This window comes from Chenopodium album, chromosome 5, assembly GCF_948465745.1.
Source record: "Chenopodium album chromosome 5, dcCheAlbu1.1, whole genome shotgun sequence".
Lineage (NCBI taxonomy): Eukaryota > Viridiplantae > Streptophyta > Magnoliopsida > Caryophyllales > Amaranthaceae > Chenopodium > Chenopodium album.
The window spans coordinates 69,764,716-69,782,002 of NC_137838.1; the positions used below are offsets into that span (position 1 = coordinate 69,764,716).

Genomic DNA, 17,287 nt, shown 5'->3' on the forward strand with positions numbered 1-17,287 from the left:
AACAGGCTTCGAGACAATGGAATCAAGAATTGACCAGATTTCTTATGGAATTTGGTTTTGAGCAGTTAAAGAGAGATCACTCATTATTCACCAGAGTGAAAGATGGGAAGACAACGATGGTGCTAGTGTATGTTGATGATTTATTGGTTACTGGAGATGAAAAACAGTATATTGAAGAATTGAAGAGAAACCTTGATAAAGCTTTCACCATCAAGGACCTAGGAGAAATGAGATACTTTCTTGGGTTAGAAGTATCAAGGAATGAGGAAGGAATAATCCTCAACCAGAGAAAATATATCCACGATCTGGTGGAAGATTCAGGATAGAAGGGAAGCAAATGCAGCAAGTTCCCTATGCAAAAGGGGCTGAAATTGTCAGTTGACATGGGAGAAATACTCCCGGATCCAGAGCAGTATAGAAGACTCATTGGAAGACTGTTGTACTTGAGATTGTCCAGACTAGATATCTCATATTCAGTGCAGCAGCTTAGCCAATTTATGCAAACTCCCAGGAAGCCTCATCTGCTTGCAGCACTTCATGTGATATCCTATTTACAGGGAACAAGTGATTAGGGCTTGTTCTATCCCTCAGACACTGATTTGAAACTTATAGGATTCTGTAATGCAAACTGGGGTACTTGTGCTTACAGTGGTCGATCCCTAACGGGATATTGTATATTCTTAGGGAATAGTCTCATATCTTGGAAAACCAAGAAGCAGAAGACAGTCTCAAAGTCCTTTGCTGAATCAGAATACAAGAGCATGTCACACACAACTAGTGAACTGGCTTGGTTGGATGGGATACTTCAGGATATGAGAGTAGCTATTCCCAAACCAATACCTTTAATGTGTGATAATAAGGCAGCACATTACATCGCACACAATCTAGTTTTTCACGATTTGACTAAGCATCTGAGGCTGGATTGCCATTATGTCAGGGAGCACATTGATGATGGATTCATATTCATTGCCTATGTGAAATCAGGATCACAATTAGCGGATCTCATGACAAAACCTCTAGGAGAAAGTCAGCACAATTTCCTATCCTTCAAGTTAGGGCTCGTTGGAACCTCCCCAAGTCTAACTTGAGGGGGGGGGGGTGTGGAAATTAGCGTGTAAACACATGCTAATTATCTGATTTATTTCATTTGTAATCTTATGTATATAGCTGTCCTGTATAGCTATAAGCCTTTTTTTGTTTTTTTCTTAGCTTTTTTTTTTTTGTCTTTGGTTAGGTGTATAGGGTTTTGGGGTGTACCCTGATATATATATATATATATATATATATATATATATATATATATATATATATATATACTGGCAGATTAGGTTGTAAAGGGAGAGAGCGCAATACACAGAAAATCAATATAAAGATTTGATTCATCATTGTGAGTGTTTTCTTAAGAAAAGAATATAAAGATCAAATCTTTACAAGTACCAAGCACTCTATATCCGAATGAACATCCCTACAAATCTAGCCTGCACCTGCACTATTGTCATGATGATTATAGACACCATAAAAAAGTAGACAATGGTCAAGAGGATCAATAAGACCACCACTCTAACACAATGGAATAGAGGGGAAGATCGACACCTGTAGGAGGAGGAGAGCTGATTTTGAAAAACTCCAGCTAGAGTAACCCAATCCGCAAAGAGGTGGAATAGCCTTCACGATTATCATGAAGTGAATGTACACCTTAAACATAAAGATGAGGCGAATTTTGATTTGAAGCTATATACTTTAATATTTTTAAAGTCGTGACTTAATTTCAAGTCGTTGAAATGGATGAGTATATATCACAAGTTATAAGTATATAGTAAACAAGTAAAATGATTCAGGGTAGTAAATGAAAAAAAGGCTATATCTTTGAGGCTACGTGTTGCAATCAAAGCAACAAATCAAATCAAGGAACCTCGCGCAGTCATTCTAAGGGTTTCTGGCAAGCTAAAGTACGTCATAGGATCTAATTAAAAGTAATCTTGGAATCAACTAATAAGATAGTTAGGGAAGTAGGGTCGAATCCACTAAGAAACAGTGTTTTATTCCTAATTAAGTAAAAATCTAAGTTATCAAGAATCCATGAGTTGTGAATTATTATTAAACTAAAGAAATAATTAAACTACGGAGAAAATCAATAAAAGCATAGGATACATATTCATCAATAAATAATATTTCAAGATAAAACACAATATTTAATAATCAATATTTCAATTAATCATATTAACAGGATTAAAGTAAAATTATTACATATATATTAAAGTAAGATCATCACTCAAGATTTCTTTAATGCTATCCTTTTCTTTCTTTGATTATATTTATATGTTCTTTTAAATTTAAATATAGTAAAATCATTTTGATATGTAATAAATTTTCTCAATTATTCTTTTTAAATCTCTACATTTGAGGATTTATGCATTTTTTTACACACTCTTTTAACTAACGTTTGTGAATTATATGTTTGGATTATAATGATCGGCATACTAAAAATTCAACAGTTTTCAAACCCGTATAGGTCATAATTACTTAAACTTGAATACCATAATTAAAGCAACATATTTAATATATTAATTATTAGTTTCCTATCATATTTCTTACAAACCTAAACCCTAGTTTCTTTTGCTTTCTTAAGATCATAAATTCAAAAATCATACATAGAAAGCACGCAATAATTAATGGATATTAAGTGTCATGGTTGTTTCGCCATTATGACTATATTCAATCACTTTAAAACTATAAACATGTGACATAGTTTGTTATCAAATTAGCTTAGACACTTTGGGCATGTTCACATTTACTGAACTGAGCTAAACTGAACTGAACTGATTGGAACTGAACTGAACTGAACTGATTGGAGCTGAACTGAACTGAATTGAACTGAACTGAACTGATTCGAGCTCAATTAAACTGAACTGAGCTTAAATGAGTATTTTATGAGAGAGGGAAATTAAGAGCTAAACTGAACTGAACTGAACTAATTGGAGCTGAACTGAACTGAAATTAAGTAAATGTGAACAGGCCCTTAAGACTATTACATGTCATCCTACTAGTGGCAAAGCTAGCTGGGTCGTGGTGGCTTGCTCTTTTACCGAAAGGCGGATTAGTATGATTCAAGACTTTCAACAAGTTCCACTTTGAGAATATTGTTTTGTAGGGAAATAACAATGTCATTAGGGTAGTTTCCACGTAATTTTATGCATGGTAGGATAATTATTGTATTTTATCGGTATGTCACATAACATTTAAAGACAAACTTTATCTTCTCTATTTGACTCAGCGGCAAATACAATCAGTCTCAATGATATTCGAATATTTCTAAAACATATGAAGCAATGTCCATCATAGTATACATGAGATCACATAACTAAGTTGAATCATTTAATCCATGGCGGATGTATGTTAGAATAAGGGGGGCACTAGACCCCACTTGGTGAAATTTTTTTCCATAAATAAAGAAGCTAGTACAGAAAAAAAAAATTATATATACAAAGATGACCCCACTTATAGCTAAAAAGTGACCCCCTATTTTACCACTTTCAGGAGACTTTACATATTCTTAGAAAAAGAAAAGGTAAAAAAAATAAAGATAAATTTTATACCCCTAATTTACGTTTCCAAGACTTCCTATTATGACTATCCTATTTTATTTGTATTTTTCTTTATTATTTTTGTATGTGAATGCAGACCATCACTTTTTCTACAGTTTATTTCTTTGTTCTTCCACTTATTTACTCTCTTTCTTCTTAATATCATTATAATACTACACTTTTTATTTTCACCCAACAATCAAAAGTCAAACATTCAAAAGCAAAACCTATTTTTTTAATTGACAGGGTAAAGTCGTATCCCCTAATCAAAAATAATTCCTAAGTCCTCTAACTAAAGTAGATAGGGAAGTAGGGTCGATCTCCACAGGGAAACAAGTCTTTTTACTCCTAATTAATTATTATAATCTAAATTATCTAAGTACCCAATATTTATATTCGAATAAGAAACTAAACTACTAAGATTGAGAATAGGGAGAAAACACTATATAGAAGGATCTAGGGTATAGGTTCACCAATAAATAATAATCCAGGGTAAAACATAGTAATCAATCATTGACATTGCATAAATAACACGATTAACAGGCTCTCGCAATTTATTAATCAACATAGATCTAACAGGCTTTCGCAATTTACTAGATCTAAGTTCTTATTGAAAATAGCCTTTAATATCAAATCAACATCTGCTCGATTCATCAATTTAATATTGCTATACTTTTACAAGCCGCAATTGTAAAACGTTAAAACAATTCAATAAGAAATTATCATGCCATACCAATAATCAATAATAGTCAATCATCAATGCATCAATTAACCAGATTGTAAAGGGCTTTCGCTACGTATTACAATCACACAATTAATTTACCGGTATTAAATCTCATCTCTCGAATCTCGACTTAACCATTTATAAATTAATCTGCCTATTGAAACTAGACCTAAACATTAGTTCTCATCTGTCGAATCTCGAATCAATGTTGTCAAACTCATGCATAAAAGATCTGCGCAAATCTAGTCACAGAGCATTAAATCAATCAATAGGAAATTAATCTAGCATTGATAATCAACAACAATAAATTACCCCTTCATATTATTTATGGATCCCCATAAACCCTAGAAATAAAACTACTCACACATATTAAAAACTAAACTAATCAAAGCAATAAAATAAATCATGATGAAAGGAATAAAATAAACAACTAAGATTAGGGGAAGAGAAATCGTTACCAAACTAATCTGTATTAATGGAAATAATCAAGAACAAGAGTTTAGAGAAGAGTTAAGAGGGAGAAAAGATCCTAAGTAGAGAGAGAAAGTCTAAGGAAGAAGATGAAAAAAAATTCCATACAAAACTCCAATATAAACGTTTCCTAAAACAAAAGTTAAAGCTAAACTAATCAGGTCTCTTAAAAAACGCGCGCCCGATCGGGCGCGCCTTTTTCTTCGCGTTACTCCTAAACCGCATCGCCCGATCGTGCTAGATGCTCGCACGATCGGGCGCGCCTTAGCATGCACAACACTATGGTCTTGCCGCGCCCGATCGGGCTAGAGGTTGCCCGATCGGGCCCTTGCTCCACTTTGAGGCTCGAACTCGATTGAGCTTGATTTCTCGGCCCAATCCGGATTTCCTCCTCGGGTCTTGAATACTTGGTCCGAATACCTCGGGATCCCAATTACCGAGCCCTTAATCACTGGCTCTCACCGATCCTGGGCTCCAAAAGTGGTCGTGTCTTTCTAGCTTCCGTAGTTGATCCATAAAGCCAGATCCATAAAGCCCAGGAAAATGCTCATAGAGTGCAATTTCCTGTAAAATATAACTAAAACTACAAAAACACTAGAAAACACAAATTAGTAATAAAAGTGGTCCGAAAGAGCCAAAAACACTACTAATAATGACCAAGGGACGGGGGTAAAACATTATATAAAATGAACATATCAAACTCCCCCAAGCCAAACCTTTGCTTGTCCCTAAGCAAAGAGCTCATCAATGAATCAATAAATATGCTTCACCCCAAAAAGTAAAAATCAAGCACAAACGATCCAGGGTAAATCAAATAAACATGCTTCAAAGTCAACAAATCAAATCCATCTAATTACCAATCTCCCTAACAATTGTCAAATAGAGCAAACCACAAGAGCATATAGAATTCAAGACTAGTGCTCACACACTCAACTCTCATTTATGTGGCGAGTAAAAGATGTACTCGATCGCTCTCCATCCAACCCCTCTTTGTGAACAATGCCCTCCCAACTCACACTCTCGTGTGTATAAAACAATGAACGCTCATCCTACTAGTCGACTCGAAATATGCCAAGTCATAACTTGCACTGATAAACAACACTTTCACATTCATATAATTCTATGCACAAAGGTCGGAAGGTCTTTAAAGCTTGTAATGTAAGGCTAGGGTAAAGGGTAGGATAAATTTAGGAATAAGTGAGAGAAAAGCTATGCTTAAAGGAGCCATATCCTAATAAAACCCATGATCAAAATAAATAATGATCATACACCTCCTACATAACCAACTCTAACATCAACCAAATATACTTCAATCACAATAAATAAACCCAACTCTTACAGTTTCACTCATAAGATATAATAATGAAGTAATAGAGTGAATAAACAAACTTTATTTCCAAACTTGAATTTTTCATTGAAGCTCTATCATTTTTCTTTAGATCAACCTCAAATTAGAACATTTGAACACTTTTATTTTCTTTTGAAGTTCACTTATTTTTTTCACATTTTTTTTTCTTGAACTTCTCTTTTTTTTCATAATATCATGCTTTATTTTTTCAAGAAAATATAACTCTCAAACTCATCAAAAATAAACATGATCAAAAACAAAATAACTTCTCAAAAGCCCACCCAAATTGTGCAAATAATAAGCACACTACAAACTCCCTCACCTCACTCACTAATAGCTCCCCCAAGCCAAGCTTGGGACTAGTAACCAATGGGGAAAAATAGGCTTGTAATGCGGCTAATAAACAACAAAAGGTCAAGGCAACAACATGGGTAGCAAGAAGGGAACAAATGTATCTACAATATTTGGAGGCTACCTAAAAGAACAAATGCCTTCGTCCTCCACAATGTGCATAATAATGGATCATATAAATATTACTAATAGTTGCAAACCAATACTCAAATTCATTGACATACCAGGAACTACGGAAGTATCACACATTCCTTACCAAATCAACTAGTCAAGCACTATATTCACAAGTAGTTGGACAAAATTGACGCATGTAAAGGTTTCAAGGCAATCAAACATCAAATCATGATCAACTAATCCACAATGCCTATCATCAAATACCAAGAATAAAAACAATTTTCTCAAGTAAGGGGCACAGGGAAGCATAATTTACAATTCATTGGAACGTATTTTTGAATTTTTTATTTTTTGAATTTTTTTGTATTTTTATAAATAAGAAAGCAATAAAAACTACACTAGGAAAGCAATAAATAGAGAAAAGTGAAAGAGGATTACCATATATACAAGAAATCTCCCCCCAAGCCAAATCAAGCAATGCCCTCATTGACTTGTGAGGGTAGCTAGGAAGAGCTACTCCTCATCGTCATCCATCCTCTCATATCCTCCTCCATGACTCGAGCCGGCACCACCCTGGCTTGGTCCAGCACCACCATAACCCGAACCACCTGCAAAGTAGTTAGGGTCCACATTTCCCCCCATACCCCCAAAAGGAGCATCGCCCCCATATCCGTGGACTGAAGAGTAGTCCACATAAGTACTATACGCACCGGGGTGAGAATACCCTCCTTGGGGGATTGGAACCAATCGGGAGTAAGTGAATCGGGAGGAATAGCCCCCCGACGGGCATAATTGTCATACATGGGGTATAGACCCCTCCTGAGGTTCCTCTCTATGTAACCAACCCGCCCATCTAAGGTGCTTAACCTAGTATCTAGGTTTTGCATCATACCCTTAACTCTCCCTTGCCCCGTCTCGATACGGTCTAATTGACTCCTAAAAGCCGAAAAGTCATAAGGGGCATTGGGGTCGACGTTATAGTCGACCGAGGAAGTGGGTATGTCATAGGTGAAGGGTGGAGGTGGTTGGTAGTGTGGTGAATGGTGAGTGGGGGAATGGTCTAGGGGGGATTGGTGGGGTTGTGGTGAAGGGTGAGGTGGTTGAACCTCGCCTTGACCATTAATCTCGAAAGTATAAGAAGGCTTCCCCTTCTCAAATTTGGTCAAGGCGGGGTTGGGTAAGGTAAAGGCTTGATCCCTCCTACCCGATTGTCGGTGGACTATCCACCAAGTGTCACTCCCCACGGGTTGCACCCAGTTCAAACTCCCTAAATAGGCTATGTCCATGAGGTTTGACCCTACAACTTTCCTATGCCCATCCGGGTTCCAACCTAGGTGATTTCTAGCAATGTGGGTCACTAACCCCCAAAATAAATAGGCGCCCTAGACCTACTAGCCTCGGCCGCATTGGCCGCCCTTTGGAAGTGATTGACTATCCTATGGGGTATGTTCAATTTTTCGGCGGTAGGAATTATATAGGATGCCAAAAGTTCCAATTCATCTCTCCTAACATTTGCCGGTTCATGCCTCCCAAAAATAGTGAGGCCGACAAATCTTTGCCAATGTTTTGGGACAGGATGTTGAATCCACGTCCCTTTGGCATGTTGGAGGTTAACTAAATCCTCCCCAGTTAGCCTCTTATAGACCACGGCGGTGTGGTCTTGAGAGGGTTCAATCGGTTTATCCGATTTTAAATCAAACAACTTTCCGAATTCTTTAAGAGTTAGTCTCACATCGTTGTTTAATAATCTGAATTGTACATGAGTAATTAGTGCATTCATTTTAATAACATTAAAACTTGAAATAAATTCTAATGTTAAGTAGTCATACGTATCATGGCACATTTGAAAGAAACCACTCATGCCTATACCTTTGAACAATTTTTCCAAATATTTATCTAAGCCTAACCTAACTAGTGTGGGATGATGAATAAAACAGGTAGAGATTACCTGGCGATCGATAAGGTTTAGCATCCTAGCCCGTTGCTCCTCCGAGGTAATGACAACCTCCTCCATCCCGGAATTTGAAGATCCGGGTTGACCGTTGGTTGTGGTGCCCTCGAACTCTCACCTCTTTGTGTCCTTGAACGTTTTGAGGCCATTATATGTGGAAAAATTTGATGCTTGGAGCTTTCTCTCTCTAGGGGTTTGAAGGAAGTATGAGAGAAAGTGGGAGAAAATAGGTGGGAAATGTAGAGGAAGATGTGAGGATTAATAATATGTAAGAATTTTGAGGTTTTGATGGATGAATTTGAGGAGATCTTGAAAAACAAGTGAGTTTGAAGGTGTAAAAATGGAGGTTTTAGAGAGAGAAAGTAATGGAGAAGAAGATGAAATAAGAAGAAAGTGAGGAAAGAAAGAGGAGGAAAAGTTTAAAGGGACGGCCAAAATAGGCGCGCCCGATCGGGCGAGCCTCGCCCTATCGGGCGCGAACACGAACGAAATTTTCGCCCTCTTACTCGCCCGACATATCTTTTCCTTCACTCGATTTGCGCCCGATCGGGCAACCTCGCCCGATCGGGTGAATTTCACTCGAGTTTCCAGCCCTCCTTGCGCGCCCGATCGGGTGAATTTCACTCGAGTTTCCAGCCCTCCTTGCGCGCCCGATCGGGCGAATTTAAGATTGGAATTTGCCATGCTTGCGCGCCCGATCAGGCGAGCTCCGCCCAATCGGGCCTGTGCCCGGTCAGCATTCCTCAGCTTTTTCTTCGTCTTCAAATTTCATCTAAGTCTTTCGACCTCTTAAACCTATAGCTGTACAAAAACACTTATAAACGGTAAAATTTCACTTTCCTCGCCTCTCAAAAAAAATAAAAATAAAGATAAATAAAAAGGAAAACTAGTCTAGAAAGCAAGAAATACGGGTTGCCTCCCGCAAAGCGCTGGTTTATCCAGGTTCCGCACGACCCTCTTACCAAGTACAATGTCTAGGATCCTCGGCCTAACGCTTGATCAGGTGGTTTCTCACCCGGTCTAGCAGTGTTCAGGTTGCGATGCGGCTTCCTGACATACCCTGTAGGACGCCAAATCACCTTATCCGGTGGATCCTCCTTGACTTGGACTGGGGGATCTTCAATGCTACGCACTAAAAATCCTTCTTCGATCGAAGGTTGCTTCAAATTGTCATTGCGTTCAACATTTGCAACTCGATCTGGCGGAACACTTACCGTAGGCTCGAGTCGCACAACTTGCTCGATCGGTTCCACCTGTTCATCCTCGAAACCAAGACCAACAGTGTAAAGCGCTCTTTCTATTGCATCGACTTCCTTCTGCCATTTGTCTATCTCATCTGAAAAGGATGCAACACAAGATACCGCCTCCAAGGGATCTTTTTCAAGAGCTTGGGGCTTGTTAGAATAATTTACAACCACATTAACACTGAAACATTTCTCCTCAGTCATGGAGCTTTTAGGGGCATTATTCAGATTAAAAACAACTTTATCATCCCCTACTGATAATGTTAACTTACCACTTCTTACATTTATGACTGCTCCTGTAGTGTTAAGGAATGGTCTACCCAAAATAATTGGGGTTTGAATATCCTCAGCCATATCAAGAACAACAAAATCTACAGGTATATAAAATTTACCTACTCTAACGGGGACATCCTCTAAAAGACCTAAGGGGTATTTGAAAGAACGGTCGGCCATTTGTAGAGTTATATTGGTAGCTTTTAGTTTACCCATATTCAACTTAGAACACATAGATAATGGCATGACGCTAACACTAGCACCCAAATCACATAATGCATTATCAATCAAGAGATTTCCAATATGACAAGGGATAGAAAAACTACCCGCATCTTTTAATTTAGGTGGAGACTTATTTTGAAGTACGGCACTACACTCTACAGTGAAAGCTACTGTCTCTACCTCACTAATAGACCTTTTTCTCGTCAATATTTCTTTCATAAATTTTGCATACGAGGGGATTTGTGTGATTAATTCAGTAAAGGGAACTGTTACCTTCAAATCTTTTACTACCTCCAGGAACTTACCAAACTGCTTATCCAAGTTTGTCTTCAATTGACGATTGGGGAATGGAAGTTTGATAATTGGCTTTGGAGCATTATTACTCTTGTCTGGAGTAGCCACCTTCTCTAGAGTTGTACCCTGCAATGTAGAATTAGATATGTTAGTATTATCCTTTAGCCCTGCAGGGCTATCAACTACATTGTTTGGTTTAACGGAATTAAGATTAGCATTATTTAACAAAACAGGTCCATCAACTCCGGGCATAGAGGGCCCTTCATAGTTTGAACCACTCCTTAGAGTAATTGAAAATGCTTGATCCGTAGGCCTAGTCGGCTGTGCCGGCAGAGCTCCTTGTTGGCGGGCTTGTAGGGTAGCGGAGAGTTGCGCAATTTGATTATCTACAAATTTATTATGCGCTAGAATTTGATCAATTGTCGCATCTCTGCTCTCCATGTGCTTTTGCATATTTACCAACATTGCTCTAATTTCCACCAGAGAAGGGTCAGAAGATGAGGAGGGTTGTTGTGGTTGGTTCTTCTGGCCAGCATTGGAATGATAATATTTCTGCTGCTGTTGCTGTGGCGCCTGTGGTTCTTGTGGTGGTGGATTTTAAACATTAGTGCTCCGGTAGGAAAGGTACGTATGGTTCCGATACCCAGGATTGTAGGTGTTGGAGTATGGGTTGTTCTGCCTATAGGCTTGAAAGGCATTAACTTGCTCCACGGAACTCCTGCAATCTTGCTCCCAATGACCTACAATACCACAATTTTCACAGAAAGCCTCATTAGAATTATTATTAATCGCAGAAACATTAGCTACATTAGCAGTGCTCAGATTATCTAATTTTTGGCAAATAGAGGTTAGTTGAGCTTGCAAAAAGGATACAGAGTCAACATTATGTTTCCCCTTGTTCGCAAATCCTCTAGGATTCCCATATTGGGAATTGTGTATCGCCATGTCTTCAATAACCTGACCTGCATCATCAACATTAAGATTCATAAATCTCCCACTAGCTGCAGAATCTAAAATTATTCTAGAGTAATTTCCAATGCCGTTAGAAAAGGCTTGGATTAACTGCCATTGCGCTAAATTATGGCGAGGGCATTCTCTTTGTAAGTCCTTGAACCTCTCCCAAGCCTCATATAAAGATTCATCGGCTTCTTGGGCAAAGTTCTGAATCGCACTCCGTAGTACGGCTGTTCTCTCTGCAGGGTAATACTTGTTATAGAAATTCAAAACAAGAGTTTCCCAGTCAGTTATACCAAGTGTAGTTCTATTTAAGCCATTAAACCACAATTTAGCTTTTCCAGTTAAAGAGAAGGGAAAGAGAATCTCCCTGATTTGGTCTTGAGTGACCCCGACTTGCCTGATGGTGTTGCAATATTGACAATAGTCGAAAATGTGAAGATTCGGGTCTTCACCCTTGGCTCCACTGAATTGCTTCCTCTCTATCATCGTTATAAATTGAGGTTTAATTTCAAATGGAACCTCATCAAGAGCCGGAGTAGGGGTGAGATGTGGAAAATCCGTAAGCTTTGGTTGTGAATAATCACTAAGCTTCTTTGGAGTCGTCATCTCTGATTCTGCGTCTGATGATACCTCTGAATCGCTAGAACCAGTTGGAGGATCTCGGTGATTATTGTTATTATCACCAGAATCCGCCAGGATTTGCTTGTAGAGATTTTTCTGTCTATGGAAGGAACGTTCGATCTCAGGATCGAATGGGATGTAACCTGTTCTGGAACACCTGGACATAAACAAAAACTAGAAGCAAATATGAGATTTGTCTCAGAGAGCGTTAACGCTCTCTGAGACAAAAGATAAATAATCTAGACTACAAAAACAATCAGAAATAAAAATAAAACCGTTTCCCCGGCAACGTCGCCAAATTTTGACAGGGTAAAGTCGTATCCCCTAATCAAAAATAATTCCTAAGTCCTCTAACTAAAGTAGATAGGGAAGTAGGGTCGATCTCCACAGGGAAACAAGTCTTTTTACTCCTAATTAATTATTATAATCTAAATTATCTAAGTAACCAATATTTATATTTGAATAAGAAACTAAAATACTAAGATTGAGAATAGGGAGAAAACAATATATAGAAGGATCTAGGGTATAGGTTCACCAATAAATAATACTCCAAGGTAAAACATAGTAATCAATCATTGACATTGCATAAATAACACGATTAACAGGCTCTCGCAATTTATTAATCAACATAGATCTAACAGGCTTTCGCAATTTACTAGATCTAAGTTCTTATTGAAAATAGCCTTTAATATCAAATCAACATCTGCTCGATTCATCAATTTAATATTGCTATACTTTTACAAGTCGTAATTGTAAAACGTTAAAACAATTCAATAAGAAATTATCATGCCATACCAATAATCAATAATAGTCAATCATCAATGCATCAATTAACCAGATTGTAAAGGGCTTTCGCTACGTATTACAATCACACAATTAATTTACCGGTATTAAATCTCATCTCTCGAATCTCGACTTAACCATTTATAAATTAATCTGCCTATTGAAACTAGACCTAAACATTAGTTCTCATCTGTCGAATCTCGAATCAATGTTGTCAAACTCATGCATAAAAGATCTGCGCAAATCTAGTCACAGAGCATTAAATCAATCAATAGGAAATTAATCTAGCATTGATAATCAACAACAATAAATTACCCCTTCATATTATTTATGGATCCCCATAAACCCTAGAAATAAAACTACTCACACATATTAAAAACTAAACTAATCAAAGAAATAAAATAAATCATGATGAAAGGAATAAAATAAACAACTAAGATTAAGGGAAGAGAAATCGTTACCAAACTAATATGTATTAATGGAAATAATCAAGAACAAGAGTTTAGAGAAGAGTTAAGAGAGAGAAAACATCCTAAGTAGAGAGAGAAAGTCTAAGGAAGAAGATAAACAAAAATTTTGTACAAAACTCCAATATAAACGTTTCCTAAAACAAAAGTTAAGGCTAACTAATCAGGTCTCTTAAAAAACGCGCGCCCGATCGGGCGCGCCTTTTTCTTCGCGTTCCTCCCAAGCAGCATCGCCCGATCGTGCTAGATGCTCGCACGATCGGGCGCGCCTTAGCATGCACAACACTATGGTCTTGCAGCGCCCGATCGGGCTAGAGGTTTCCCGATCGGGCCCTTGCTCCACTTTGAGGCTCGAACTTCGATTGGGCTTAATTTCTCGGCCCAATCCGGATTTCCTCCTCGGGTCTTGAATACTTGGTCCGAATACCTCGGGATCCCAATTACCGAGCCCTTAATCACTGGCTCTCACCGATCCTGGGCTCCAAAAGTGGTCGTGTCTTTCTAGCTTCTGTAGTTGATCCATAAAGCCCGGGAAAATGCTCATAGAGTGCAATTTCCTGTAAAATATAACTAAAACTACAAAAACACTAGAAAACACAAATTAGTAATAAAAGTGGCCCGAAAGAGCCAAAAACACTACTAATAACGACCAAGGGACGGGGGTAAAACATTATATAAAATGGACATATCATTAATCCAATCATCCAAAATTCAACAATCAATAGACAAAATTGACGCTTTGGTTGTGCGGCTGACAATATATATTTTTTTTTTGGTTTTTAATTTTTAATGTTATTTAATTTTAATTTTAGTTTATATGAATTATTTAAGTATCAAATTATTAATATTTGGTAATAGTTAGATTAGATTTATACCTTTTAAACTTATACAGTATGTTAGTATACCTTCTTGAATGTTCGAAAGTGACAAGATTTTTTTACTGTTATTGTCTAGACGCTAATTAATATATGTATATTTCATATTTTTTTTTCAGTTATGGACAAATTTGTAATAAGGAAAAAGGCTAGAACGGATGAAGGTACAAGTGGGAGTACCCCAAAATCGTTTAAACCCGTTCCTAATGAGTAAGTTGATTTAGAAAATCTTCCAATTGATCCGGGAGAAAGAACACGAATTTCGGACTATCCTTCTAAATTCCAAGAGGTGGTAAAACAAAAATATATTACCATTGGTCCTATCCAACCTCACACTCATATCTTTCCTCAAAAATTGATTAGAAATAAGTTGAGAAGATTTAACTCTAGTTCGTATGATGATTATAGCAATTGGTTAGAATATAGCATTAAAAAAGATGCATTGTTTTGTTTGCCTTGCTACTTGTTCAAACCCGAGGGGTATAAAGGTGGGGGTGATTCTTTTATTGTTGATGGATTTTCATCTTGGAATAAAAAGGATAGGTTAGATTTGCATGTTGGTGATTTTGAAAGCTCACACAATAAAGCTGTTGAAAAATATTTATATCTTAAAAATGTCCATGCTTCCATTGAAACATCATTCAATCCATTGCAAACACCTCAAATGAAAAATGATTATAAGACTCGTTTAAATACATCTATTGTATGTATTATATATTTGTTGCGGATAGGATTGGCATTCCGTGATCATGATGAATCTGATTAGTTAAGTAATCGGGGAAATTTCATTGAACTTGTAAAAGTTGTTGCTGTGTTTGAATGGTGAAATTTATAAAGTTGTGTTAAACTATGCTCCCAAAAATCTACAAATGATTGCTCTTAGTATCCAAAAAGAAATTGTGCATGCATGTGCTAAAGAAACAACTAAAGCTATTATTGAAGAACTTGGAGGTGATTTGTTTGGCATACTAGTTGATGAATCTAGTGATGTTTCTGTCAAAGAGCAATTGGCTGTTGTGTTGCATTTTGTTAATAAGTCGGGTTCGGTTGTGGAACGCTTTCTTGGACTTATGCATGTTCCCAATACTTGTGCCATATCTCTCAAATCTGCCATTTCTCTCAAATTTTCCATTAAATCTTTATTGTTGGAAAATGGGTTAAGTATGACAAGCATTCGAGAACAGGGTTATGATAGGGCAAGTAATATATATGTGTGATGAATTTGGTGGACTTAAAACATTGGTTTTGAATGAAAATAAATCAGCTTATTATGTTCATTGTTTTGCCCATCAGTTACAATTAACACTTGTAGGAACTTCTAAGTATCATGTTGATATAATTTCGTTCTTTGATGTCGTTTATGATATGCTCAATGTTTTTGGATCTTCTTGTAAGAGACAAGATATTCTTCGAGAAAAACGTGCCATGAGAGTTGCAGAGCAGATAAATAATGGTGAGATTGAAATTGGAAAGGGGTTAAACCAAGAACTTGGTCTAAAAAGACCAGGGGAAACAAGGTGGGGATCTCAATATAAATCATTGTTGAATTTGATTGAGTTGTACCCATATGTGATTGATGTATTGGATTTCATTTATGGTGATGCTTCTTTTTCGGGACATAGAAAGAATGCACGTGGTCTTATGATTTCATTACGCTCATTTGATTTTGCATTCATACTGCACCTCATGTTTGATCTTTTGGGTATCACAAATGAGTTATCATTAGCTTTTCAAAGGGAGGATCAAGATATTATCAATGCGATGGATTTGGTCGGAGCAGCCGAGCAACGCCTCCAATTGATGAGAGAAGATGAATTTGAGGATTTGTCAGAAAAGGTAAATCAGTTTTGTTATGGTCATGATATTGATGTTCCTAACATGAATGATTTTTATATGACTCCAGGAAGACTAAAGAGAAATTCTCCAAAAATCACTTATGAACATCCCTATCATGTAGAGGTGTTTTATGCTACTATTGATTTACAGCTTCAAGAGCTTAACAATCTCTTCAATGAAATCAATACGAAGTTGCTCCGTTGTGTGGCTTGCTTGTGTCCAAAGAACTCATTCCATAATTTTGATGTCATGAAATTGGTAAGAATGGCAGAACTATATCCCTATGATTTTGATTCAAATGATATTAGGGGACTTTCTTCTGAGTTGAGAAACTTTATCATTAATGTGCGACAACGTGATGAGTTTCAAGGTCTTGTTGACTTTGGTGATCTTTGTAAAGTGATGGTTGAAACAGGGAAATATGTGATATATCCATCAGTACATATTCTCATAAAGCTAGCATTGCTTTTACCAGTTGCGACTGCAAGTGTGGAAAGTGTTGGGGAAAATGATTATCAGGTCACAAAAAACCGCAACGAACTTGAACAAATTTCACTTCGAGGCCTGAACAAAATCAGTTTCCCAAAGTAATATTTCGACCCTGATTAAACACACCGGGTATCACGAAATTACCAGGAGATACAACGAAGACAACCACAATAGTGTGTAGTATATTTGTGGTCAAATATAAAACAAAGTTTGGTAAATTATGATGATAAACAATTGAACTTGCAATTTGTTTTTTTCAAGAAAGAAAAATAAAGAAACAAGTTTTTCTTTTGAAAAAGTTCCTGACACATATGTTCACTAGTAGAAAAAGGCTCATTTGCGTCGCACATTTATAGTGTATTTACGTCGCTTCTATGAGCGACGCAACTGCTCGCGACGCAAATGACTTTTAAATCATCTGTGTCGCTCCTAGGAGCGACACAAATAAGAGTTATTTGCGTCACTCCTTTATAAACAAGTGACGCAAATAGTTGTTCTGAGCAACTTCTTGTTTTTTATTTGCGTCACTTGTTTATATAGGAGTGACGCAAATGTCTTACTAAACAATACAAAAGCGAGTTATTTACGTCACTTGTTTGTTTAATGAGCGACGCAAATGATGTGATTTTTTTTATTTTTAATTATAATAATTGTTTGTATATGTTTGTAGTACCTGTTTCCCT

General features: G+C 37.1%; 1 non-coding gene and 1 pseudogene across 1 annotated transcript; both read left to right on the forward strand.

Moving 5' to 3' along the window:
- Window positions 1–383: 383 nt before the first annotated feature.
- On the forward strand, window positions 384–16,706 carry LOC145633079 (uncharacterized; annotated as a pseudogene).
- LOC145633410 (small nucleolar RNA R71) lies at window positions 11,652–11,758 on the forward strand. The gene has a single exon (XR_014112737.1). It is a non-coding gene; the product is annotated as a small nucleolar RNA R71 (small nucleolar RNA).
- Window positions 16,707–17,287: the final 581 nt, after the last annotated feature.